The sequence below is a fragment of the Molothrus ater genome, chromosome 3 (assembly GCF_012460135.2).
Source record: "Molothrus ater isolate BHLD 08-10-18 breed brown headed cowbird chromosome 3, BPBGC_Mater_1.1, whole genome shotgun sequence".
NCBI classification, from domain to species: domain Eukaryota; kingdom Metazoa; phylum Chordata; class Aves; order Passeriformes; family Icteridae; genus Molothrus; species Molothrus ater.
This window is the reverse complement of record NC_050480.2, coordinates 95527569-95554648: the sequence shown is the minus strand read 5'-3', so window position 1 is coordinate 95554648 and position 27080 is coordinate 95527569. Positions and strand designations below refer to the sequence as shown.

General features: G+C 39.1%; 1 protein-coding gene and 1 long non-coding RNA gene across 2 annotated transcripts in view; both read right to left on the bottom strand.

The window, feature by feature from the left end:
• Positions 1-27080, bottom strand: part of ASRGL1 (asparaginase and isoaspartyl peptidase 1) — a 248901-nt gene that overhangs the window by 174537 nt on the left and 47284 nt on the right. The window lies entirely within an intron of this gene.
• LOC118684630 (uncharacterized) overlaps positions 1-27080 on the bottom strand; it is a 37211-nt gene that overhangs the window by 789 nt on the left and 9342 nt on the right. The gene's annotated exons all lie outside the window — the stretch shown is intronic.

The following is a 27080-nucleotide window of genomic DNA, read 5'->3' as shown; positions in this document are numbered from 1 at the left end:
AATTGTGTTACAGACGCACAGCAATGTACTTCAAAAAAAGTTAATCTGCTATTGAAAAGGTAGAGGAGCCTTAGCTCCTTAGGAGTATAGGGTTGCCCCAATACTAGTACAGTGCTCATCATCATATGAACACCATTTATAGCACAGTGTATTGGCCAGCTTTCTGAGGAAACAGCCTCTCTGGGGGCATGAAGTAAGTTTCATTTGGACCAAAGTAACGATGTAGTTTTCTCCTCTACCATTATCTACGTAACATTCCAGTGATTGTAAGAATCAGGATAGCTATCCCAAAAGCCAGTGCCTGGAGGGAATCGATTTGGTCAGGAAACACAGCAGCAGCAGAAGGGGAAAGAAGGGGACCATGCAATTGTCCATTGCTTGACCATTCATAAGGAGGCCTAGAGATCTGCAAGAGGCTCAAAAGTTGCAATAGATCTGAAGGCACAGATTGTCTTTACCTTCTAGTCTGCTATAAAAGAATACAAACTGCAAGGACAGAGGTGGGACAAATTTTAAGAATTAAAAGTTTTCTTTCTCAAGCTGTCTGTCCTCAATAAATCATCTGGTCAGCAGTTAAACAACCTATGCTAGTTCTGCACTAAAAAGATGCATCTTTCCTAACTTCACCACTTTTACATGTGAGTGGGGTCTGTGGGTTGGATCTCTCTCTAGGGCATAGAGTAGAAGAGGAAAATCCCTGTCAAGCAGCCACACCAATCAGATTGCCAGGTAGCCCTGCTAGAAACAGCCTGGCATTGGCTCAATGATGAATCCAGCAGGAGAAACAAAAGCAAGAAGTGCAGAAATAAAATCATGGAGCAGTTCTGTCAGAGCAAGGAAAATTGGAACATCTCAGAATAATCAAGGTGTAAACATCTCAGTAGGTAATCTAATCCCAGGTCTTCCTGGAGGCAGAGCCAGTTTTGAAATCCCACATGAACTGCTGCAAGGGACCTAACATTTCTCATTTGCAGATGGCACTTCAGCTCTTTACATCACTAAGATTTGCAGATGGCACTTCAGCTCTTTACAAAAGAAAGTTAAAAAGTAATATTGTGGTAGTCTCTGATGGAATTTACCACAGTATGCTCAATCTTTAGTTGACAGGTATCTGATATTTCTTTTGCTAACAGATCCTATTTTGATCCTGGAAGAGCTATGATGATTATTTTTTATATTTAAAACACAATCATGGTATCATCTTGGTGTGCATCTTTTATTACCATTGGTTAGAACTGCTATTTACAATTACTTTTTCAGTACAATTCAAATTTCAGGGCTTAAAATCAGACAGTTGACTTAGAAAATATTAACTTACTTTACACTCTAAGATTAGAACAGTTCTTCCAAGTTTAATACATGGAACAAAAAAAATGACCCGATTTCTAATAATCTAGTATGTCCCCAATAAAAAAACCCCACACAACTATGTAAATTCAGAAAGCATTGATATTTTATTTGCTAAAAAGTAAGTAAAAGGAAAAAACTGTCACCAAAATGTCTATAGCAGGAAAAAAATCTGCTTTCAAAACAAGCCTATGAACTACTGGAGCTGTGGGCCTCATATCTAAGAAAATTGTGAGAGCCAGTGCTGTAACAGGCAACATCTAAGAAAATTGTGAGAGCCAGTGCTGTAACAGGCAACATACTGTCAGCACACAGAGAAGAAAACTTGTCAAGGCAAATGATGCAGTGACAAGGAAATACTCAAAACACGTGAAGCAAAAAGAATCTGGAGTTTCAGAACAAGAAAAATCAGAATAAAACCTAAGTAACATATTATGGCTGCACAGAATCCTAAACACTTCTGAGACTTGTTATATATTCTTCAGCTTTAGCATTTGAATGAATGAGACAAGTGAATTAGGACTTTTAAAGTCAGTTTTGCATATATATTTCAGATGTGCTTTTGAAAGGTGCACCAGGTAACCTCAAACAATTTAAGGAAATCTTCTGGCAAGAATTTCATTTATGTGCAATACAGTAATTCCTATTCTAAAGGGCCTACAGTCAAAACAAATGACAGAAGAACATGACAACAATTAAATGATGACTTTAAGTACAAGTCCTCTGTATTTCTACTGCTTCTCTATTGACTGCCTTTGACTTCCATATTCTTTCAGGTGGCTCCCTTTTTACTAATATTTATGTAGTCAAAGATGCATCTAAGGTGATGTACTTGAGGAGGATAAGAAGCTACATAGATCAAATCCCCTTGCCAGGCACAGTTCCTCATCTATGTCCAGGTACCCACATACAGCAACCTGCCTGCCCCAGCTTCCATTGCAAAGCATGTCCTTCTGTAGGGGTCTAAGAAATACAGCTGGTGATTTGTCAGCAAGCCTTGCACAAAGCTAGCCTAAAATCCTTCCCCTGAAGGGTCTAAGGGAAGGCACTACTTGCACCAATAGCCACACAAGCAGTCATGGTCTCAGCAAAGCTATCACAAAAGGATTAAGTACTGCAAAAGAAGCTTTCTCCCCCAGATCTCCAAGAGGCAAGGTGTTAGTGACATAGTCATTTACCTGATGCTAAAACCTGCTCTCCCTCCCTTGGCTTCACTCTCCTACACTTGAGGGATATGACTGTAAAATGTAGTACAGATAGTTACATTAGAAGCAGCTGCTAAAAGAATGCAGTGCAACAACAAACTAACAACCCAAAACTAAAGCACTGCCCTGCCATCACCTAGAGACTGTGAGTTGCCCAGTAAATGCCACATCATAAAGAAAATGTAGTCATTAATTTGCTTTTATTTTACAACTAAGCACAAAAGGGAAAGATTGAAAAGAAAACGTATTCTCTTTCCTTTGTAGCGAGTTAAATGTTTAATTTCTGGTAATGACAATAAGTTGGGTGCCAACATGCACAAATTACTCACTGCTCACTTTAGAGAATACTTGTTATAGCCAGAACCACTCAATTATATCACCCAACAGCAGAGGACCATAAAATAAAGAAAAATTACCCTGTCTGCAAACAGGAAGAAAATTATATATAGTGTAAGGTTTAGCTCCCTTACACACTTGTAAAATGAGCTGACTTTATGCTACCTTCTGTACTCATGGCCCTCTAAAAAAGCTCATCATTCTTCTCTGCATCAAGCACACCATGAAAATGGGGGCAAATATCACTGAACATTATAAATATTGTGCCATTAGCAAAACTAATGATGCACTATTTGTATAGGAAGGCCTCTTACATTGCCTTTCACAAAAATTCTAAAGTGTCTCAAAACCTTCCTCAAAGTCCATAATGCACACAGGGAAGGCTAACCTGCCTACATAAGGGCTTACCTGACCCACCTGCAGTGACCCACTTGAGGGGCAAAATACTTGTGCTGAATCCCCCTTCTGAATACAGACAACTTAAAAAGAAGCAGGCTCGGGGAAGACTGCAAGCTATTTAAAACTCTTCCTTCTTTGCTTGGTGGAATCCTGGAGACTTTGTGGTCTTTACATTTGGAGATATTCCTAACTTATCTCCACTGATCAGTCCCCCTCAAGAAGCAGCTAGTAGGTAGTGTAATAGCTGAGTCAGTTTGAAGTAAGAACTGAGATTTGGACTTGGGAAGGAGCACTCACAGTGTCAGGCATCCTTAGAGCTCAGCTAGAGTCTGGTGGAACCCATTCCTAAGTCTCCATCTCTGTGTGGTAACCATGAAAACTACAAACCTCTCACTACTGCTGTTCTCCTACATGAAGAACAATTTCTCTCAAATTGCCAAGATTTCTTTTTCACCTGCCTGTTCCTGGAAAGCCACACAGTTTCAGTGAATACCTTTTGATCCTGGTAACAATGACTTGTTACCAACTTTCTTCAAAAAAAAAACCCCTGACGTGTTTCTAAGATTACTTCAAGTCCATGACAGTGAATTCTGTTTTTTCCCATCTTAAACATTTTGTGTTCCACTTCAGAAACATGTATTTATATATACATGGGTAAAGAGGAGCCCTGGAGTCTCTGTCTGATGGGGAAGACCTAAAAATGGAGGCAGATCTCAGGGTTCTCCTTCATCTCTTCTTTCAGCTTCAAAGAAAGAAAACTATCCCATTCATTTTCTTCATGAGCCCTGCAACTATTTGAAGGGAAAGGAAGAAAATAAAATAATGTTTCCTTTTCCATATAACTGCTATAAGACTCACAAAAAAATCTGAAAACAAAGTCAATACATTTTAACTAGGTGAAAGAAAGATTAGTTTCAACAATTTTAAACTTTTTGCCTCTGAGAGTCAGAAGCAAGACCGCAGGAAAAGAACAGTCACCACACACAAGCTACAAAATAGGGTGGAACAGTCCAAAATACATAAGCAGGCATATTCTAGACAGGGAATTAATTGGCCCACCTTTGAATGAAAAGTATTTCAAATACTTTATAAATATATAAACTGCCACCAGATGTCAGTACAGCCTAGAGAATTGCTAGTACAACCCCCTGCTCCAGGCTCTGATTTCTTTAACTCCCCCCTGCTGTCCCGGTAAACATATCCAGCCCTGCTGCAAATCCTGAATGGAAAAAAATCACGCACAATGGATCTCATTTGCACACTATCAACATTAAAAAAAAAAAACAACAAAGGCATAAGAGTAGGCCTAAACATCGTATGCCTCAGGACAAGAAGAACCAGCTTGATACTAAATAATCTATTATTAAGGTTCACTGCTCTCCTCTCTCATGCTCATCAGATTCTCTAGCAACGAGTCTTGGCCCCACACATTCACATTCCCTCTGTTCCTAAATAGTCTCCTTAGATTATGCTGCAAAGTGACAGGGAATATTTAGCAATGAGGTTGCTAAGCTAAATTAAGCTTTTCTGCGAAACAAGCATTACCATGTCTGTCCTTGTGCTACAGCACAAGCTCTCCCCACATTCTCCCCATCTCTGATTTTCACAAGAGCTGCAAAAGGAAAGAGTTGCAAAGGAAAGAGTTTCCAGAGCATCCCCGGCTGAGGTGATTTTGCTTTGAAACTTCTAACAGCAGACTTTATCTAACTTCTTCATGCAAATAAATATATAAATCTATGATTTCTTGATGGTAGAAATTAGTTTCAGCAAGACATGTAGCACGTAAACATTTTTTTCTGCTCCATGTCCAAATTCAGTTACAAACTTTGCTACTAGAGCTATTAACTAGAGAGGTTTCACAGGCTACTTAAAGAGCAGGCCTTACTTCAGACCATCAGTGCACAGGTTAAAAAACAATCAAAAAAGAAAGAAACCGCTCTCCTATGCCAAACATAATTTATGTTATTTAGTCTCAGCAAGAATTTTCAGCTTTGCGAATTTATAGATTGAGCTTGTCCTACCACAATCAACAAGTCTTACTTTGAAGCAAAACTGTATTAAGAGAACACCAGAATCTGTAGAAATCAAGAGGAGAATTGTTAAGTGGCTAAGAAACCTAACTTAAAATTTTTTCCTTGGCATAGACCTACTCAATGTTATTGACACTGTGATTTCCATTTTGTAAGAAACAGTATTCAGGTAAGCAAAGCAACATACATTGACCTGTGGAAATTTACATCAGGAAAACTTGCTTGCATAAGAGTAATACAGCAAACGTTTATAATTTTAATACTGGCTTATTGCACGGTCTTACAAAATCTCTGATTTTCCTTCTAAATGCAATCAGCTCAGTGCATGTATCTTCTTAAGTCCAATGCAAAAAACTTTAAAAATTATGTAATTAAAAGAAATTTGGTGAATTCAAAACCATGAACAAAAAATTAACTTTTTAGGCCAATGGTTTGGAAAAGAACTTACTGAAATATTTTCCTTGCCTTACAGGGCCATTTCAGCACAGCTCTGAGGTTTGAGCTTCAGTTTTAACCATACCGCACTCTTGGATTTCCTTGGTACAATTTCATATCTCAGGTTGAATAAAATTGAGAGAGCAATAGAAATACAGATAGAGACTTTTTCTGAGCATTTCTTTTTGGGATATTAATATAAAAAATAGAAATAAAAAGCAGAGAGGCAGCATCCTGAAAGCCATGTAATTTTGAAGGGGAGATGGAGCACAAACTGCCTGTAAGTCTGTAAATTGAGCAGCAGCAAATGCAAAAAAAAAGAATGTGAAGTAAATCTCTTCACAGGAAACCCTCAAACCACTTAAAGTAGAGCACCTCTTAATTTCATACCTAAACTAAGCCTTGGAACCTCCCTTCAATTCAGGTGAGCTTTGTAGTCTGAGAAGTTTCTCCTGGAGGAGCCTAACCACTGACTCAAGAGGAAAGGCAAGGTTAGTTGCAGACCTGACTAAGTGCTTAATTAAATAGAAAAACTATAAGCATGTTTCACCTTGCTTTTGAGTTCTATTAGGAAACCTTTCACAATTCCTATTTTGTTCCATACAACTGCACGTCTTTGTCAGGTTAAAACAAGAGGTAATTTATGCGTACTCTCTAAATTGGAATTCTTAATTCCTGAGTCTTGGCTCTAATTGTAACAAGGACCCTTGAGGCTCATAATTTCTCTCTGTTAACTTCCCTCCCTCAAATTCCCTACACGTAAACACTTGTTTCTACAACAGCTCTTCTGCGTGTCATTTCACCCCCACTTTTTGCACATTCAAAACATGCACAAACCAAACCCAAGTGTCTCAGTTTTACACATTCCACTTGCTCAGACCGAGTGTGCTATGTCCAGATGATAAGCACTATTCCAGTTACTGTCTATTCAGGAAATCTCAAGAACATTACCAGCATTGAGAGTACATGACTCAACAGCCAGCTTGTGCACTATGCCAGAATAATAGAATAGCTGGCTCCTTTCACCCATGAAATGTAACTCCTTCAAAATCAAATGTATAAGAACACAAAGAATTTCAGATTCTGCAGAAGCAGAACTGCTAAGATGCACTTAAAAAGTTACTGGAAGTTCACATCAGCAGCAAAACTTGAGTGGAAAGAAGCTTACAGTCAGTTACTATTTAGCACAACTTAATTTCCTAAAATCTTTCAAAGTTCACCCTTGAGTATTCAAAGGGGGTTTTGGATTTTTCTCTACATTACCTAAATTATGTGCAGCTATCTTCTAACGTTTCCTCTACACCCACCAAGCAGTTAGCTCTGCTGCTGAATGCACTATGGCAAATGGCATTCAAGCTGTGAGGCTTTGAAAGAGGCTGGCATTTCAATAGTTACGGGGCAGTAGGGGCATGCCCATGCAGATGGAGAATGGTGGACACATTTTCCTCAATGAAGGAAACTGAAAAAAGTTCTAGTTAAAGATGCTTTTAAAATGTGGAAATTACCAGCCTGAAATGCTGTCATTTCTACATGGACAAGTAGGAATAATGTTTGGCACTGCACTTGAAATACTTGTACATTTAATTTTTCTTGCCAATGCTGGCTTAAGAGTTCTATTACATTCACAAGTAAGAATTAAGCAATGCAGGAAGCATTTCCTATTGCTAGTGTCTTATGGTTACTATAACCATGTTAAAATATTAATGTTGGATGATTTGTTTTTAAAGACATACGCTTTTCAATGACTTACAAATAAGTTTAAAGGCAAAGTATGACTTATTAGGGAATTTTCATCCTTTAATTATTTTGCCTCTCTTAGATTACTCGGTTCTTCTTTAAATACCCAGATCTCTATTTCTTCTCTAAGCACAGTAGTTGCCTTAAGTTTCACTTTCCTATTTCCATCCCAGATCTCCTTCAGGTTAACTTAACAAACAGTGCTCTTGCCAAAGTCTAAAGATATTTGCACTATTCCATCCCTGTGTATTTTGAGTTACCAATATTTTCTGTGACAGTCTAGAATCAGGTCTTCTATTCTGCTACCCCCCTTCTTCCTTCCTTATCAGAAGATATTCCATTTGTTTTTAGAATGAGAATCCTTAAAAGCTCTTCTACACGTTCAATCTGGGTGGTTTACTTTGCAATTAAAAAAAATCCCATCCCCTTTGTGAACATAGTCCAGAAAACTGCCATTGGACTCTGTGTCCAATGGCACACATGAAATCTTTCTTCATCTCCCTAACACTTCAAGAAAAATATTCCTGCTAACTCTAACAAGTAATTAATACTTCCAACTCCACAGACCTAGCCAAACACTCAGGCTTGCAAATTATTTATGCATAAAATCTAAGTTTAAGCTCCTTTCAACTGATCCTTACATTTCCAGTCCATCCAGGCAACTCTTAGTCTTCCACGTATCTCTTAACCTGATACTCTCCAGTGAAGTAAAGGCAAAAATCTTGCTGTGACGGGAATAGATTTAGAAAATTACTGCCAGAAAGAAGACTCTAAGAATCCTTATATCCTCTTAGGGCCACCTGTCCCTTCTCAGCTGAATCAAACAGCAGCTATTGTCATGGTCTAGGCCAGTCAAGATCTGCAACCTTCCTTGCCCTTAGTAAGCCTTTTTCTCTACCTCCAGTATCACACAAGGACAGATTTGGCACTCCACGTTACAGTTTCTATGACAGCTCATTCATGCTTTCTTCTTCAGTGTGTCTTAACAGAAATGAAATCTCCACCCTCAGAGTCCTCCTCTTCACACTGTCTACACGCAGCAGTCCCACCGGTGCTGCCTCGCCGCGTGATCCACCCATGCAGGGGCAGGTTCACGTACACACTGATCCAGAACTGTGCCAGGGACCTCACAGAAATCACGGTGCTCAGCCCCACAACATGCTGCAGTCACACTGAACACCTGACTGACAACTTATGAAGTCATTTAACCCATTTTTGGCTAAGGCTGACTAATTAGCAACGTCAAAGAAAAATCTGAGAGAAAAGAACAGGCATTACTTGCATGAGGCAGCTATGCTGAAGCTAAACAATTTTTTTTTAGCAATAAAATCACTACTTGACCCTGAATAAAGTAAAAATAGCCTCACCTGAACATACCTTTTCTCCTAAATAGGCAGTAAACTTAAAACTTCTTTTGTAGTATTTCAGTAAGGCTCATCACTGGTATGTGAGCAACCCAAAGAAGATCAAGTTGCTTATCTGTATTAAACAACAGTTGCTGCAGGTTGAAAACAAGCAGGGCTTCAGTTGTCCAGAGACTCAGCTGAGGTTTCTGTCTGGCAAAGATGATGTGTTTGAAACAAGGCATGGACCCAGATTCCATTTGATATGGTTCTTCCTGATGCATAGATTTCAGGTAAATTCAATAGCTCCTCTCCTTCCCCTCTATGGAACAAAAAACTTTTCCCTCTGTCTGCTAACAGGATTAAGTGTCGCATTTAAATTTCATCAAACTCCACTTTGTTCTCTAACCCCTCCTCTGAATTAGCAGACTGCTGCTGAAGCAGGCACAGCTTCTCCTCCTCGTTAACATCACGGACACGCTGTGGCAGGGATCCAAGCTCTGTTTCCCTGCAGAGGATATAGCTTCTGTGCAAGTGAACAATCTCCAGCAAAAGCTTAACACATCGTCCCATTTCCTCTGCTGGAAGGGAGTCTCCCAGCTCTGAACAAACAGAGCCCTGGAGCCAGCCCACAGACAGCGTTTACAGAAACAGCAACGTCACTGATAGGACAGATTCGGATCCAGCAGTATTTTTTTTCCATGAAAAAGTAGTAAATTAGGCATTAGTCAAATGCTGATACATTTTTTTAGCTATTTCATATGGAGGCTTCCTGAAAAACCACATCTTTTTTACTGTGGTTAAAGGAAATCTTATGCTGAACAAAGGAACTGAGAGGTACCAATTTAGCAGCAGTTCTATATTTCCATCCCCACCTGTCCTCTTGCTGCCTAACTTCCATATGTGCACATGAGGGGCCTAAATCATGCCAGTAGAAAATAAAGGAACATTTTTTTTCTTGCGGGATTTGCATTTTTTTAAATGCAGTGAAAACTTTAGACTACCCAAACTTTGTGAAAATATAAAGGCAGACTACCTAAACTATTTACAAAAGTTCTGGACCATCTGTAATTCTTCCTATATGAACTTTGACAATCTTATTTAATTAGTATCAACCTTTCACCACTTAGCATGCTGCTAAGTATTAGTCTATTTTTATTTTATTTATTTTAAGGAAGTGGAACAATACAGCGATCATCAAAAATAGTACATCAAATAGTACATGCTGTACCCTGTACTTAAACAAATAAATACAGAAAACTATAATCCAAGGGTAGGATATATAAATATAAACTTTCATTTTCACAGAGTTCATGAGAATTATAACCTTTGAAAACCCAATCCATCTGGTAATTGAAGTGGTTTCAATCTCACATTACTAACACAGGAATGGAGCAAAAAGCTGCTCTCAGCATGCATTTTGCCAACGAATCAAACTTGTCACATCATATGGTCAGTGTATAAGACAAGGCAAATAGGCACAAGAGAAAAAGGCACCACATTTTTTTCTTGTTCCTGCCTCACTTCCAGTCCTACAACCTGCCTGGTGACTTTGAGAGACACAGCTGATATGAAGCAAGAAGCAAAGAAGTGTTAGTTAGAGAAAATGTGAAAATCCAGGCTCCATCCAAGAAGCAGGAAGCAAGAAACTCGAGGGTCAGCTGCATTAGATAAGGGCAGAGACAGGCTCCAGCACACGAATTTTTTAAGCAAATGGCTTGGCAACAGAAATAATATCTTAAAAAGTTTCTGTGCCCAATGCCTCCCACATTGAAGCTGCAAAACCTCATCCTGTTCCCCTCATCAGGGCTGTGAATCGTGCTAACATGGAATGGTGCTACTCACATCCAGATCTTCTCTCTGTACAAAATGAGCAGGCTACTTCTAAAAAACCTAATTTGCAAGAAACCTCATCTAGACCAAACCAAACAGAGAACAGAGGCTTCATTTTCTTTCACGAGTCTTAAAGCACCACCAGGAAATCTAAACTTCTGCATAGGAAAATAGTAAGGTAAAGTACAATTTAAATAAATAAAGCAACTGCATACAGTTCTGCCTGTGCCCTTTCTGGCAAAAGATGAGGGCAGGCAGCTAGTATTTCAGACAGACCCCATAATACTTCCTGACCAAGCTAAGTGAAAGCCTGCCAAGTATTAAAGGGAGAAGAAAGGGATGCAAGCAGCTCGGGTACTTCCTTCCTAGAGATATTTTTTACCAGCACTGCAATTCTATGGGTCTTACTGAGAGAACTGATGTGTTAGGCAGAGTTCAGCAACATCCCGATTTTATTTTCTGTTCTGAACACAAACCCAGAGAGGGCTGATGGCAAGTGGCACACAGGCTGTTTGTCAGGAGGCTATGTAAAATAGTGAGAACACCTCGTGATATTGATTAAAAAACCATGATGACTACTTTCCCTCCCAGCCTGACTTATGTTTCTAGCTAGACATACTCTACTTTCTCTTCAAGGCTGCAGCAATTGAACTTTGCCTGCCCACAGCCCCAGCAGGCTGCACAAACTGCACTGAGTTACCATGGGATGGTATCAGAAATGATTCTGTCATCACCATTAGACACTTCAGCAGAGGCCAAAGCCCAAATTTTAGAATCATAATAATATATACACCCTCTTCATAACAAAAAATCTGTCCTGATGCTGCTCATGCCAGTGCAAGGAAACTTTGTTCCCTAGAGCTCTGTGAAGTGATACCTCCCGCCAACACAAGAGCGGTGCCAAGACACGCTAAAACGGGAACCAAAGAGGAAATTGAAAGTTAAGTTGGGTTCAGATTTTAATTTCTTAAGCAAAAAAGTCCTTCATTCTGAAGTGGTAAAAGTGAAAGTGAAGATTAAACTATGTTCAATTTTATGTCACATGTCTTCAAATTCTTTGGAAAGGTAGAAATTTGACACAAATCTTCTGCATTAGAATTTATTGTAACAGTCATTTCTGTGAGAAGATCTGAAACCACACACCTCATTTTCTAAAATGCAAATATTTTGCTCCTTGTTTAAAGTGTCTGGAGGCTTAAAATAACAGCAGATATAAACCACAGTTAAAACCTGTAATATATACTAGCCTCAAAGCATAATTGCATTCAAGATACATTAGTTACATTTCAGCTCAAAGAAAGGTTTGAAATTATGTCCCAACATCTGATATTTCTCTGCTAAGTGGAGAAAACTGGTTCCACAAATCCATTCCAGCAAATTAAAGACTATTACCAACATAAGCCAAACTGCAATCAAATCAAAGTGACCATTTAGTGCTTATAATGAAAACTAGAGGATATATATCTTCAGATTTTCTTTTCAGTAGAAAACTGATATTCTGCAAGATATTCCATAAAAGTTCAAGAAATTCAGTGCAAACTATTTCTCAATATATGATGGATGTCCCAACTGATTTTAGTTCATGATGCAATTTTAGCACATCCTGTTTCTACTCATATACTTCACACAACAGGTCTGCTGCAACCACAGAAACATCTTCAAAAAATAAAAAACTACTTCTAAAGCAAAAGTGCTTTATCTGTATGTGTTCTACTAGGAACTGCTGAATCTCTAGGAAGAAAGATACCTCACCAGAATCCAAAACAGTCAGTAGACATTCTATAGATGCAATTAGGAGCATTTTCTTGTTCTATAGCTCTCATAGAGGAGAATGCACATGACACTACCCTTAAGTCAATACCCCCAGCAAGTGCAGTCTGCCATGAGTTCAGAAAACCTCTCTGCAAGAGAAGCACCGACAATGGTATGACCAAGTCTAATCACCCGTGTCCCACAGCATCAGAGTAAGGGCCAGAAGTCTGAAGGACTTAAAGCACCAATACCCTTTCTGGAAATATTTTAAATCTGTTTCAGCTATGAGTAAATGAGTACACTTACAAAGTCAAGAGGAGATTGCAGACAATAAGCACTTGTGAACACAAGGCAAACTGTGTGCATCTCAAGGAGAGTACCCAAGCAGGGGGTTAAGCTTCAGCCTGCTGTGCAACCACCTTCACAGACGTCAAACATTCAGTTGGCAGTTTTCTCCACATATATAACCACAGAAAAGTGGGAGACAGGCTTAGACCTGAGTCCAGCCAACATTAGGGCAAGGAAGATGTTTTTCATACCTTTATTAGATGCTTGCAGCTTTTTGCCTGTGACTTAAGAGAAGCACTTATACCTTCTTCCCCTCAATGTATGTCCACTTGGCAGTATAAGTGCTGAACCAGTCTTACATCAGTGACACTGACAGAAGATTTGAAACATTTCAAAATAATACTGCTCTCATAAGCAGCAACTGCAAAATGCCTGAGGCAAAAATGTGTCAAGTTCCGAATCTTAATTATTCAAACTCTGTACTGAAACACACACGTTCTCCTTTTCCTAAAGCTATCACTTTAATTCCATTTTACTAATGTGAAAAACCTGCAGGTCTTCCTCATGAGGAGAATGCTCAGATTAGGAAACTTGCATATTTTTTTCACTATGGATTTGCATCTCCTTTACAATCAGATTTTCAGCTCAGCACACTGACATGGAAGGAAATGTAATAGAAAAAAAATCTTTTAACAAAGCCACTATCTGCAGTCAGTTCCTCCCAGGAATGAAACACCCAACCTTCCAGGACAGCACCAGATATATTTGTATAAAATATCTTTGTGATAGAAATGAACAAAAGAACAACAAGGCTTCTTTACAGATTTCCTCATACAAGACATGAAATCCTTCTGTATAGATAGTTGCTATGGTGCAGACTTAAGGGGAAAAAGAGGGGAGATCAGACTTCTTGTTTACAGGTTTCCAATATGCTCCACTTGATCCATCTTGAAATTGAAACCCCTTAGCTTCCTGTCTTAAGGCTGTCAGACAGTAGAGAACAAACGGTGTTAGCAACTTTACAAAGCCCCCACATGTTCTGCACAGAGCTACAGAAAAACATCCACGTGGATTAGGCAACAGACAGGAGAGACAATATAGTTCCAAAGAGAACAGAAGCCATACTAAATCCTGAAAGACTTATTCAAGGGAAAAGAGACTTACTCTAGGAATGAAATGCCAGATTATCTCTGAACATTGTCAACACTTCACCACAATGTAACACTGCATGGATCTATTTAAAAATACACCATTTTGACATTCTCAGGCAAAATCCTGATTCTTCTGAGAACTTCTTACACAGGTTTTATCCCAACAGGTATGCCTGTCTATTTACAGATTCAAGAAGAATAAGACAAAGACACTTAGGGTAGGATTAAACTTGCAGTAAAACACCTAAACCATGCAGTCCTCTACTGTCAAAATGCCTGAAGAGAGATTCAGCTTACTCTACAGCAGACATTTGGGGTCTAATTCAGGTACCTAGACATAGGTAAGTGCTGTCAGTTTAAATGTCCCATCAGTTTCACCTCAGTTCCAGCTGCCTCCCCTGTAAACCTTGCATCCATCAGCATTATGCAATTTTTACCAATGCTTCAGAGATCCTAGCTAGCACCTAGTTCAGGCACATGACCAGAGGGCCACTGTCCAGGCCCCAATGACCCTACCAAGGACATTTTCACCAGCTACAAACACAGATAGCACAGAAACTTGGGGCAAAAGTAGAAAACTTAAACATCCTTCATCAGTCAGATGCAACAGAATGCATCCTTTACTCTTTTGACAATTGATAAGAATATAACTATCACTTGTTGACTACTCTGGCTGCTCTTTACTGTGGTTTGGGGGCTATGCAAGCGATTTAGCCTTTGCAGTTACTTCTTTAGGGTCCCATGTTTTAAAGAAGCTACCAAATGTAATTTCTTCTCTAGATCCCTTAGTCACTTACCAGAAGATTAGACCAGAACTTTTTGCCAAAACCTTCTATTTAATCTGTCTGCATGAACTGCCTCAACCAACTTTTTTTCAGTATGGTGTAAAAAACCCACTCATACAGAACAGGTCTGTTCTTCCATTCAGTCAGGGACCAGTCTGGTTCTGTCATATATTGTGTTTCCACTAAACATCCAGGGTGAGGTAGAAGCAACTACCTGATCCAGAATAATTCCAAGGTTTAGGAAATAAATGATGCAGTGTTTCTTAAAAAAGTACAAAAATCCCTTCATGGAGAGAGATGCCTTTAAAGACCTCCAGAGGGAGACCCTGTCTAATTTTTAGCATTTAAATTGCTTTGAACATCCATCCTGGGCATCACCAGTGACACCACCAGCATCTTACTACAGCCTGAATATTCAGCTCAGTCAGATCAGGAATTCAAAACTCAATAATAAATAGAGAAGGAAACAAGGCCAGACAACTTTCGAATTCTGTGGCAGTTTTCTTGCTCTCTTTAGACTGCCATTTATTTATCCCCTGCCCCTAGTGGTTCTGTTTGCCTTAATCTATTTCTCTTCCTTTATCTGCTTACTATTTGCACAAAGTGTAAAAATATTAGTTTCCATTTTGTCACATATGCCTGGAAAATTTAACTAATGCCCCAAATCATTTACTCCCCACTGTTAGCAAACAGCCTAAACCGGAACAGTAGCACAGTAGCATCTAATCTGTATTTGTGCTACCACAAGCACCACTAGAAATTTGAAGAAGAAAAAAATAATACACTGGAGGGTACTGGCCTAGACTTCTTTCCACTCCTTTTTTTTTTTTTTTTGTTCTTCCATCTTCTGGGATTTGCTTCCACGGGAAGATATTAATCTGCTGGCTGTCAACCCAGAAGCCCTCCTGACTGTGTTCTGCTGACAGGAATCAGACCTTCACTAAGGCCAGACTGGGACAGAACAACAGTGGAGAAAGCATTGCCCCTTCATATTTACAGGCACACTTTCCCATTTATTTAACAAGCATCAGAATTATTCTACTAATGTAGCTATATTCCATTTCTCACATCTTAGAGATAAGGGATGCTGTGCAAGAAGGCATTCAAGTGCTTCTATAGCTATACTCCTTACACACAATCCACCCAATAGTAAGAATATTTAGGAGAGTCACATAGTTCCCATGGAGAGAGAGCTGAGATCTTGTCAGATTCTATTCCAAATCCACTGAAAACAGAAGAGCTTTTGCCAAGTCAATTTTGGCAAGTGTTTCTAGCATTATCCTGTCTTGCCAAAGAGCATTTAGATTTTGCTGGACTTATTTACTTGTTCAGTATTCTCAGAGAAGTGGAACTATTTGTTGCTGGAGAGAAGTTGGCTTACTTTGAAGACCTGGAACAACATTTAAAAGATGAATCAGAGACTGACTAACTTAGGAATTTGATCTGTTAACCTCAGCTCACAGCAACAGAGCATGCTCAGTGTTAGAAGTAATCCATAGCACAGCTACTTCAGGTCTGACACCAGCCAACTCTCTGAACTCTAAAATGCCACTTTTAACATGCTGGTTTTATATAGCCAAGTTCTATCCCTCTCAAAAATACCATCCAACACAAGCTGTAAGATGATGCTGATAATTCTCTTTAGGGGTCAAAAGAGCACAACCATGTTTTATGGAAAAAACCCCAACCCATTAGCATTCTTTACTGACTGCATGGAGATGAATCCTCTGAAGGCTTGATTTTCAGAAGACATCAAGCATCCAGTCTCTCTCTCAGACACAAAGGTACATCTCTTTAGAACACCCTAACTTAAAGGCTGATCCCTCTCACACTGTTGTCCACACACTCACTCCCCACAGAGCTGGTCAGTGCTCTGCTTCCACCCTGTCAGTGAGGCATGCAGGAATGCTTTTGATCAGATGCATCAGAGGTACACTGGTGACACATTTTGCCTGACAGAGTCATGCTCTACTGCTCAACACAGAAAATTGACTGAAAATATTTAAGTATTTCAAAAATGTTATCTGCAGCACTTGTTTTCAAGCTTTTGGTACTGTTTCTCCATGCTTTTCCATTACACATTTTCAGCTTTACTAGCTTATTTTTTATCTTTTTTTTTCCTTTGCTAAGCCAGATGTTCATTCTTCATGCCTCCCTCTATTCCCCCATCTCCTGACACTGCCCACTGCGCACTGCCATAGACAGCAACTTTGCCTTCCCTTTTCCAAAACAGAAGCTATGTACTAGGTTATAGCCACGGTTCACCTATCCTCTAAGCACATACTGCCTTGAAAAAAGTACAAAATACCACTTAGTCTTACATAGTGTCACTTTTCTAACTCCTCACTGTTATAATTCAGCCTGAGGATACGTAAACATTCCCTACACTTCTGGTTTCTAAACGTGTACATTCTATGTGTTTTGGTGGCATTCAAGGTGACAGGTACCACCTTGCTTCCTAAGAGATACAAGCAACCTACCATATGACCCATTCCCACTTTCATTGTACCTTCCCAATACTCAATTCACTTGCAAGCTAACAGGAATACCTGAGGATTTCTCCTGAGGAAAAAAAAAAAAAAAAAAAAAAAAAAATCAAAGCCTACCACTCTCCACCCCAGGGAAACATACCACTCAGTGACTATTCTTCATCAATAGTTTTAAATCTGTTGACCAGATACATCACATCTAGACTTTTTACTATTTCAATTTTTTCTATCAGGATGCTTGGACTGCCAAATCCAATATCATGGAATATATCATAAAGGCTAGTGTTTGTATGAGGCTATCAATCTGCCTGATTTAACATGAAATAAAATAAATTGACAATGTAACAAGTGAGTTCCATTTCCTAGTCCGATCTACTCAACTTACCTACTTTGGTCCAAGTCCTATTTCAGTATTTCTGTCAAAAACCTTGTCAAGCTGTCTATATGTCTATGTTGACCAGGTCAACCAAGTCCATAAGCAGTCGTAAACTCTACTCACCCAGTTAAGCCCTGGTACATTTATTTTAATTGAATTTAGTTTCCATCTGTAATCTGGAGTACACTAATTTTAGATTACCAGTCCACAGAGTTTTTATATTACCGCTCTCCAATTCCTTGATACAAGTTACTGGCATCTTCTAAACTATGTCCTATTTTAATAGCTGTTATCAAACATTCTCCTGGATTGCTAAAGCTGAAAGAATGCCATCAACATTTGTATCTGACTACGCCCCAGCTTTTTAATCACAAGCCTGACAAGTCTACAGAGTATTGTCTTTAAGCACTACTATATAATTTTGACTTCTACCTGATCATGAGCACCAACATTAAAATCCTTTTGTGTCTAACAAAAGTCTTTCTTTCTTTTTCTGACTGTCCAGCTGTCCTGCCTCCATCCATGACATTTTCTTACTAATTTTATACATTGCTTCATTATCTGCTAATTTATATTCATGGAATAAAAGCTGACAGACATCTATTAAGGGATTTCTTGTGGCAGGACGAAGGGAAAAAATATTTTAAAGCACGATTTCCACCTCTATTCTCAGACATTTTATCTTTGCTATCTCTCTTGATTATGGATTTTTCCACGACTAGTAAGATTTTTGTAAGCCATTCAAAAGTGCTACACTTTTTCAGTTCATATTTCATCTTTCCCCTTGTGTTGTTCAAAAGCTTTCTACCTTTTGAATTTCTTCCTTTGAGGAAAAAATATTGAATTCATCTGACTACAAACGGACTTCTCTGAGCACAGACAGGTACACCTGAGGTCGCTATCCCAGACTGACTTTGAAGCTAAGGGAGAGAAACAAGCAGAGCAACTGGGGACAAGTTAGCCCTTTCCTAAATGCATATCTAAAATAAAACATATAAAATTGCCATGTAAAAGGGCCTCTCCTTATTCATTAATGTAAGCCTAGAACAGTGCAGCTCAGATATATTTAACTGCAGCACAGCTGTAATAAGTTCAACAATATGAATGCATATTACAGGTATTTCCTACCAATTTTCATTAACAATTAGAATCCCACAAGAGTATTCAAAGGCAATGACAACCACTCTAACCCACTATGGGACAGAGAAATTACATTTCCAGTGGACTTCCACCTTAAGACATGACCATACTTATTTTTAGAATGTTCATAATTCCTATTAGTTTCTTTGTGAAGAAGCTTACATATTCATAAAATAAGCATTTCTGAGGCACTTCACTGATTCACAGATACCTGTATTATTGATCTGTCAACAGCTGCCACCTTTGCTAAGAACTGAACACCTGCAGGGTCACAGCCCTGGGCCTCATCTAATACGCTCTGCAGAATACATACAGCCACTTCGAGTAAGTCTGACCTGTGTCTTTCAAGTATTTCTGAAGATGCTTCTGCACATTCAAGTTTCTCTAAGAAGAGCTGGAGAAGGTTTAGCAGAAAGGACATTGTGCTAACTCTGCAGAGCCATGCTCCTTTATATGCTTTTCCCTCTGCTCCTAGCTGGGTCCTGCCCTTGCCCTGTAAATCTAGGATCTAAGCCAGTTTCTTTGCTTTCACTGCATTACACAGAAGCTCCAATTACTGGCTGAAATATCTTAAGGAACACCACCACTCAAACAAAAGACCAAAACCCCTCATAGCAGGTATGATTTCAAGGAGATAGCAAGTAAATGTGTCTCACATAGGCTTTCTGCCATTTCATCACTGATTAGTTTAAGCTGTCAAAAACCCTTCTGTATGTTTTGAAAATCTTTCACGATGTTGATGAGGAACATTTATAGTTAGAGAATTAATCACTGTATGAATCCCAGAATCACATCAGATATCTAGAAAGGCTTTAAGGTTACATAGCTTTTAACAATCAAAATAGAGGAACTTCAAAGATCATTCTAGCCACCATAAATTAAATTGCTGACACACTAATAAGATCCTTGCTCTAAAGGAACAGCAGCATTTGTACCTAATCTGGGTAAGTATTCAGCTTCTTTATTTTTTAAGCCCCTAATTTCTGAGCAAGAGCTTCAGATAAGCACATATTCCATTGAATAATGTCATTAACTACAGGCAGAATGCTAGCAACTAATTGTATTAAGAAATTCTAGAACACAAGGCTGGTTTGCTCTGCACAGCATGCACGTCTAGGCAATGGGTACGAATAACCCAGGCCATCTGCACAGCTTCCTTTGCATCTTTCTCCTCCTCCTTCCATGAGGAGTGTGCATGTATACACATATGTACATACACACACGAATAAAAATACAAGGCAGAGTATATCAGCCTTGTATAGTGAAACTTCTTAATACAGTTAGTTTCAAGCATACATATAAAAAAATATATATAAAGGAACATTAAGGACACACAAAGTTGTTATGCAGAATGGTGAAAATCTTTCTGGAGGAAGTAAAATGTTTTCACTGCTCTGCAGAACAAAGCAGCTTCCCCAGAAATAGAAGCACACATCAGAAATGCAGCTATCAACTCTGCAAAGTCAACACTGCAACATGAAAATATGAATCCTATTCTCTAAGTATACAGAAAGTGAGGAGGGCAAGAGGAAAAAGAGTACTATAAACAGTACTGTAAGAACATCTGTTAACAGCCTATGGCCTTCAGCAGAGTGCACAAACACTTCCCAAATCTTTTACTACAACAAAGTGGTTAAAAAGGTTGTTGACTGATTAACCTTTTATTTCTGAGACCAAGGAAAAAGGTTTGAAAAGGATTGAAAAATTTCAGGTCCATAATGGAGAATAATAGCATTACAGAACAACAGGATGTGGGAGTTACTTCATGTGCAGGCTGTGATGAAGACAAAAGCAAGCAGTTTAAGTTGCATCTAATGAATAAAGGTCAGTCAAGGAAAGGCAAAGAGATGAGTGATATGGTGAAAGCAAGAGACAAGAGATCTCTACATGGCATCCTGGAGAGCTAAAAGCAAGTCCTCTGTCTTTACACGAGAAGAGTTACAAAAGAAGTGCAATGAAGAAGACAGAACGGCTCAGAGCTCCTCCAGGTCGATGCTCTAAGACCTACTACTGACTGAAATACACCTGGATGTCCAAAGGAGATTGCAAAAAAACTGCTCTGAGCAATCTCCCTCTCTTCCACTGCTAGTCTTGCCTTGCCACAGGCAGAAGTTCTTGAATTAAATTTCTATGCTCCACACTATGAAAAGAGGTATGTATTTAATCAAAGGATGTTCAAGGAAGGGGGAAAGAAAAAATACTTCAGCAACACAAGACAAAGTTACAGAAAGTATTTCCAGTTTATTCACAAGAAAAATCCAAGTGCCAATAACAGGAAGCCTGAATTGGAGGAAAATGCTGGCTATCCATATTAAATTAAGAGATGTATTGTTAAATAAAAGCAGCTATGTTGACATCCACAGCTAAAAAGATGCCTCAAGCTATCATCTGGAAAAACACTATGTCACTGTGTGCTTCCTGTGTGCATGGCACGTGGCTTCCTTCCCATATCTTTTGTTCATTTATTTGTTTCATAATAACTATTTGAAGCTTTAGGAAAAAAACAAAAGAGCCTGTATATGACAATAGGAAAAAAAAAATCTGTTCATGCATCTTGATCTGTAAATTACTGCTTAAAGGGAAAAAAGTTATATGTCAAATTCAACTCCATTCACTTCAACTCAAAATAACCAAATCATCATAAGTCAGATTTTTTCAGTGATACAGGATTAGTTAATCTTTATTCTGTTTCTAAACAACACAAGCACATTGTTTAATGCCTATTTCACATATAATTAACAAAGAGAACTTTTCAAGAAACAGGTTGATTAAACACTCACTTTTCAAGCAAAGAGTTAAAGCCCACATCTGAACAATATACAGCTTTGAGTGCAGCTTGAGTAGGAACAGCAGCTCAGTACTGAAAGCTTCCCATTCACATCATCACCTGTATTTTCTTCATAACATGTGCATATGTAGGCAGATGGGTTGGGCTGTTTCCAACAGCTGCCCTGTCATTTTAAAAATCTCCCTAAACAGCATGCAGATGTAAATAGCACTGGTTGATTTTCCTCTTTTACTTCCCTCCTTCCTGGTTGGCAGACACAACTTCTGCAGAGTCAAAACCAAGACCCCTCAGACAAGACCTGTTCTTCTCTTTCAAACAGGGCTGGGGAGTGAAGAAGCTTTTTAAGAATACCTTGTTAATTCTGTAGATGTGTGAAGAGGGCTTGACTTGACCTATACAAATCTGAAAGCCAGGGCCTGAAAACAACACCCTGCCTCCTCAGTGAGACGGTGACTTCAACAAATACCAGGTAAGACAACATACACCAATATTTAAGTAAGACAAAGCTAGCAGCTATTTCAGACAGAAAATAAGAGCCACTGCTCTAACACTCTTGTATTGGGTTTGCATGGCCAGGTTTTGGTAGCAGTGGAGACTAAAAGAGTGCCTTTTGTGAGAAGCTGCCAGACACTTTCCCCGTGTGGCTGGGAAAGTGGCAAGGCCAATGACAGCCAGACCTGCTGCTGGCCAAGACCAAGCCAGTCTGAGAAGGTAGTAGTGCTCCATGATAACATATTTAAGAAGGAAAAGAAATTATTGTGAAAAAATAATTTGGCTCAAAGAAGAGATGAGTGAGAATATGTGAGAGGAACACTATGCAAACACCAAGGTCAGTGGAGAAGGAGAGGGAGGAGGTGCTCCTGGCACTGGAGCAGAGATTCCCCTGCACTCTGTGGGGATGCAGAGATTCACCTGCAGCCCATGGAGCAGACTCACACCTGAGCAGGTGGAAGCCCAAAAGATGGTGTGACCCTGCTGGAAGTCTGTGCCGGAGTAGGCTCCTGGTAAGGACCCACAGACCCATGGAGAGAGGAGTCCATCCTGGAGCAGGTTTCCTGGTAAAACTTGTGACCCTGTGGGGGATCCATGCTGGATCAGGCTGTGCCTGAAGGACTGCAGCCTGTGGAAGAGTGACCCATGCTGGAGCAGAACTTAAGTGCATGGGAAGGATTAACACCGGAGAAGTTCCTGGAGAACTGTCTCCCATGGGAGGGATCCCACGCTTGAGCAGGGGAAAGACTCTCCCTGAGCACCATCAGGAACAACCTGTGATGAACTGATCATAGCCACCATTCTCCATCTCCCTTTGCCACTGTAGGGGAGGAGGTAGACTCTGGGAAGGATGGAGGAGTGGGGAAAAGGTGCCTTTAAGCTTTGTTTTACTTCTCATTATTCTGCTCTAATTTTGAATGGTAATAAATTCAATTAATATCCCCAAGTCAACTCTGTTTTGCCCATGACAATATTTGGTGAGTGATTTCTTTCTATCCTTATTTCAACTCATGAACCTTTTGTTTCTGTTTCCCTGTCCAGGGTGGAAGGCAGTGGTACAGTGGCTTTCATGGGTGCCTGGCATCCAGACAGGGTCAAACCACCATAAATTCCTCTGAAGTTTAGCCCTAGCAGTTTTTAAGAGGTAGTTGGCAGAAGAGCAGGTTACATGTCTGAAGCTGCTTTTTATGAAGAAAACTCATGTGCATGTAGTGTGATTAGAGAGGCTGAAGAAAACAGTCCCACCATACTACTACATTTTCCAAGAGGAAACATGCTGAACTTTGAGACGGTACGTAATTCAGGAAGAAGAGTAATAGAATGGGTATTGAAAGAATTTCCTGCCAAAGCACAAATATTATCAATATGTAAATCTTCACAGGAGGTACTTAATGCTTTTGATATTAAATACTCTGCCTATGCAAGTCTTTTCCTATTGCTGAATCCTCTTCAAAACTATTGTGAAGCTTTCCAGATGAGGCAATTATGTCAAGAATCCTCTGCCTAGATGGCATTTCTCAAGTGCATCCAAGTCTCATAAATTTCATTACAAGTTCACTTAGAAACTTCTCATGGTTTTCAATAAAGCCAGTTTTAAGCTCAGAAAGACTCCTCTAAGTACTTGTTATTTGTTAAACCACAACTCTGTTCATTACTGTTCTACTTTGTCAGCAGCAACACCCACCTCCATCATTCACAAATGTAACTTGACTGTTGCCCGTAATTCTCATGTTTCTTCTGCCATAAATTCCAAAAATTCAGCTACTTCTACAACCCATGTAAGCCATACCCTGAGCAACTAACTTGGCCCTGAATTAAATTTGCAATTCTTTTAAGTCAAATGCTGTATTTGTTGAATTTTCTTTTTCGGAGTTCACTACAAGCTTTTCAGTGTCACTTAGATCTGCAAGAAAAGGCTTTTGGAAACCTCTGCCCATTTCGCCTGCTTCATCTGCAGAGAAAAAAAAATCCTCAACCTAAAATCACAGCTTCATCAGTGTCTGTCCTAATTTCAAATCCATATACTATCCAACTAAACCACCATCTTTCAAGATATTTACAGCCAAATAAATAAATGGCTAAGAAGATACATCTTCTGTCTTCCTCCATTTTAATCAGCAAGCAACCCAAAGTCACTAAAAATGTCCATCTCTCTGCCCTCCTCCTCCGGAGCATCTTCCCATGTGACCTCTGCCCACATCATCTAAATTCCACTTTGATGCCACTGGTCTTACAGTCTTGAATCAGACTGTAAATCCTTTTTGGGAGACCTCATACCTTACTATGAAGAAGAAATGTGCAAGATGATGTCCCAGTGCTAATCCTAAGAGGACCTTCAAGCATTACTGAAATACAATATAATTTGAACCTCACAAGTATACAAATCTTCACTGAATGCTATTTGCCAAACAGATCAGTGAAGTTTCTCCAATATAAAATATGGGGGTTTTGACATTGCAGATACTGTTTTACCTACCTATATGACAACAATGTTTTGTAAGAACTCTGACCAGGACAGTAACCCCTTTACAAAAAAAGTCATGAAGTCCAGGAAGTCTTAGGGTATCTGTATCTTATGTGAAATGTAAAGGGACAGAGAAATGTTTAGATTATGTCCTCTCATACTTTTATACAAACATGCACACAAACATATTTGAGAAAAAAGGATACTGACAATAAGAAAAAACTAATTAACAACACAACTCACTTTACCAAAACCAAAACCAATTAACAACACAACTCACTTTACCAAAACCATCGATATTTAACACATGTACCAAGCAGATGCATATCTTCTCTAGGTTCTCTCAAGAAAGAATTCACTAATCCTTTTATTATCAGCTTTAATTAGTTATGTGCTACAACCTCACTGCTCTTTTTCTGGCATGATAGCAATCACCCTTAAGTACGTACCAATCATATAAGTTGATCTCTATCTCTTATGGTCGTTATTTTAGCAACAGGGTTCGCCCACACATATAATTAATTGGCAGGACTGGAATCTTGAAACTGCCTCAATTGACTTCTAGAAAAGTATGAAAAGTATGAATCAACTTTTAGCACTTCCTCCTATTTTTTTTTTTCTTGCAAGGGAGGGTGAAGGGGAAGATCACGGAACCTCAGACAGCTGAGATGCTAAGATACATCAGAAGTAAACCCAGACACATGAAATCTCCCTGACCTCCCTATAATTTTTCAGAGTTGGGCTTCCTCCAGGAAAATTAAATTTATAATACTTCCCCTCCCCCCCATCCCCCCAGTTTTGTTTACTGGTGAATTTCTAGTTTCCAGAAGTCCTTTAAGTGATTATTTCCTACAAGGCTTAGCATTTCAAATTCTAAATGAACCATCAGAAAGATGATAAAGATGTGAAATCTTGTGAATACTTTCTAACGGAGTGTAAAATCAAAGGCAAGCAATCTGTACAAACAAGCAACTCTGAAAACTTAGAACTGAGTCTGCAGTTAAAAATAAAACCTGATTCCATTTTTGATTCTTCCTAACAGAGATGGGATGATTTATAGATATTAAGACAGATACATCAGAAGATAGATGAAGCAGTATGTAGAAAAGCCTGGCCTAATTCGTATGCTTGTGATAGATGAAATAAGAGTTTTAAACAGACAGCTATGTTTTAGGTGTCAAACATTTCTTGACGTCTGTGGCAGTTGGCAGCTGCAAACATCCGACTGAAAGCCCCATCTGCTGCTTCACAGCTTCCAGTCGAGGATGTTTACAGTCGCTCACTGTCAACAGCAATACACATTCCTTGGCTGTTTATTTTATATTATTAACATGCAGAAGCCTCCAAGCAGGTTAGTTAAGATCTACTACAACTTCTGTTGCTGTGCTGCTGCCTGCAGATGTACACCGGACTATGTTTATAGTATTTACTAATGAAATCAAGTATAACTTCCAGAGGAACATTTGCAAACAGCCAGGCATATTTTCTATTCAAGCATTACACTTCTAATATTATGCTGCCAGTTTTATACCCAGTAAGAATTAAATAAAGATGTACAAAAAGAGCAACTTTCTTCCCCTGTTGTGTTTTTGTTCTCCAAGAGACTTGACCAATCCTGTCACATTCATATAAAAACCGCATGACTCTACAACAAAGTTCACTTATCAGCACAGAAACTAAAGATAGTAACTGGCACAAAAATAGAATCAAACCCTTCCTAAGGGTATTATTTCACTAAAGTGTCTGGGATGGCTTCCTTCCCCTCAGAAAAGTTGGTGCAAGGAAATTATACAATATTAGAAGTTAACTTATACAATATTTGCTTATAAATAAAACCATGGAAAAAACCCCCCACCCAGCCCACAGGGGACAGTGGGGAAGAAGGAAGAAGTTGTATAGCAAGCTCTCCTAAGGCTTCAATAAAGTTAAAGATTCCCACAAATTATCTGAGCTAACCAGTTGCTGCTACACTTCACATGGAGTTGGCAGAATGGCATTTCTCACCAAATGAAAAAGCCAAAAAGATTTGGCCTAACAGCATCTCAGTTGTACAGTTCTGCTGTTTGTTTTTTGTTTTATCTCCCATTTCCTTATTAAGTTAATGATGGGGAAAATTAAAGATTAATCACTCAACTATTTTTCTGAAGTCATATGAAACCACAGCAGGCAAGCAGTGTGATTATATCACTCTAATTAGAAGGTGTTTTTCCTTGAAACTTTTTTACCCCCAAAAGAAATTACCACACTGTAAACTGAGTAAGTTATGAAAAGATTGAAGTTGGAACACAGAAGTCTGTGGCATATTTACTCAAACTGATAAGTGTGAAGGATCTCTATAAATCACTTTCAAAAGTCAGGCTTATATTTTCTATACTAAGGTTAAGAAAATTACTCTTTCAGGCAGCAGGTGAAAACAAGCAGAATTATGCTAGGGCTTTCCCTTTATTCAGTATAAACTTTGAGCTACTAAAGCTTCCTGGGCAATCACATTTTCTCAATGGGTCAAGTCACTAAGGAAACAAAGCAAACTTTATCAGTGCTGCACAACTCTACATTCCAGGAATTCCTAGCACTTGGCATCTATATACCACATCAGAGCCACAGGATCCACTCACCCTCTCCTTAGGAGAGCAATCATAACAAGCTATGAAACTCTCAGTAAAGTCCCCAGTCTTACACAAAGTTGGCAG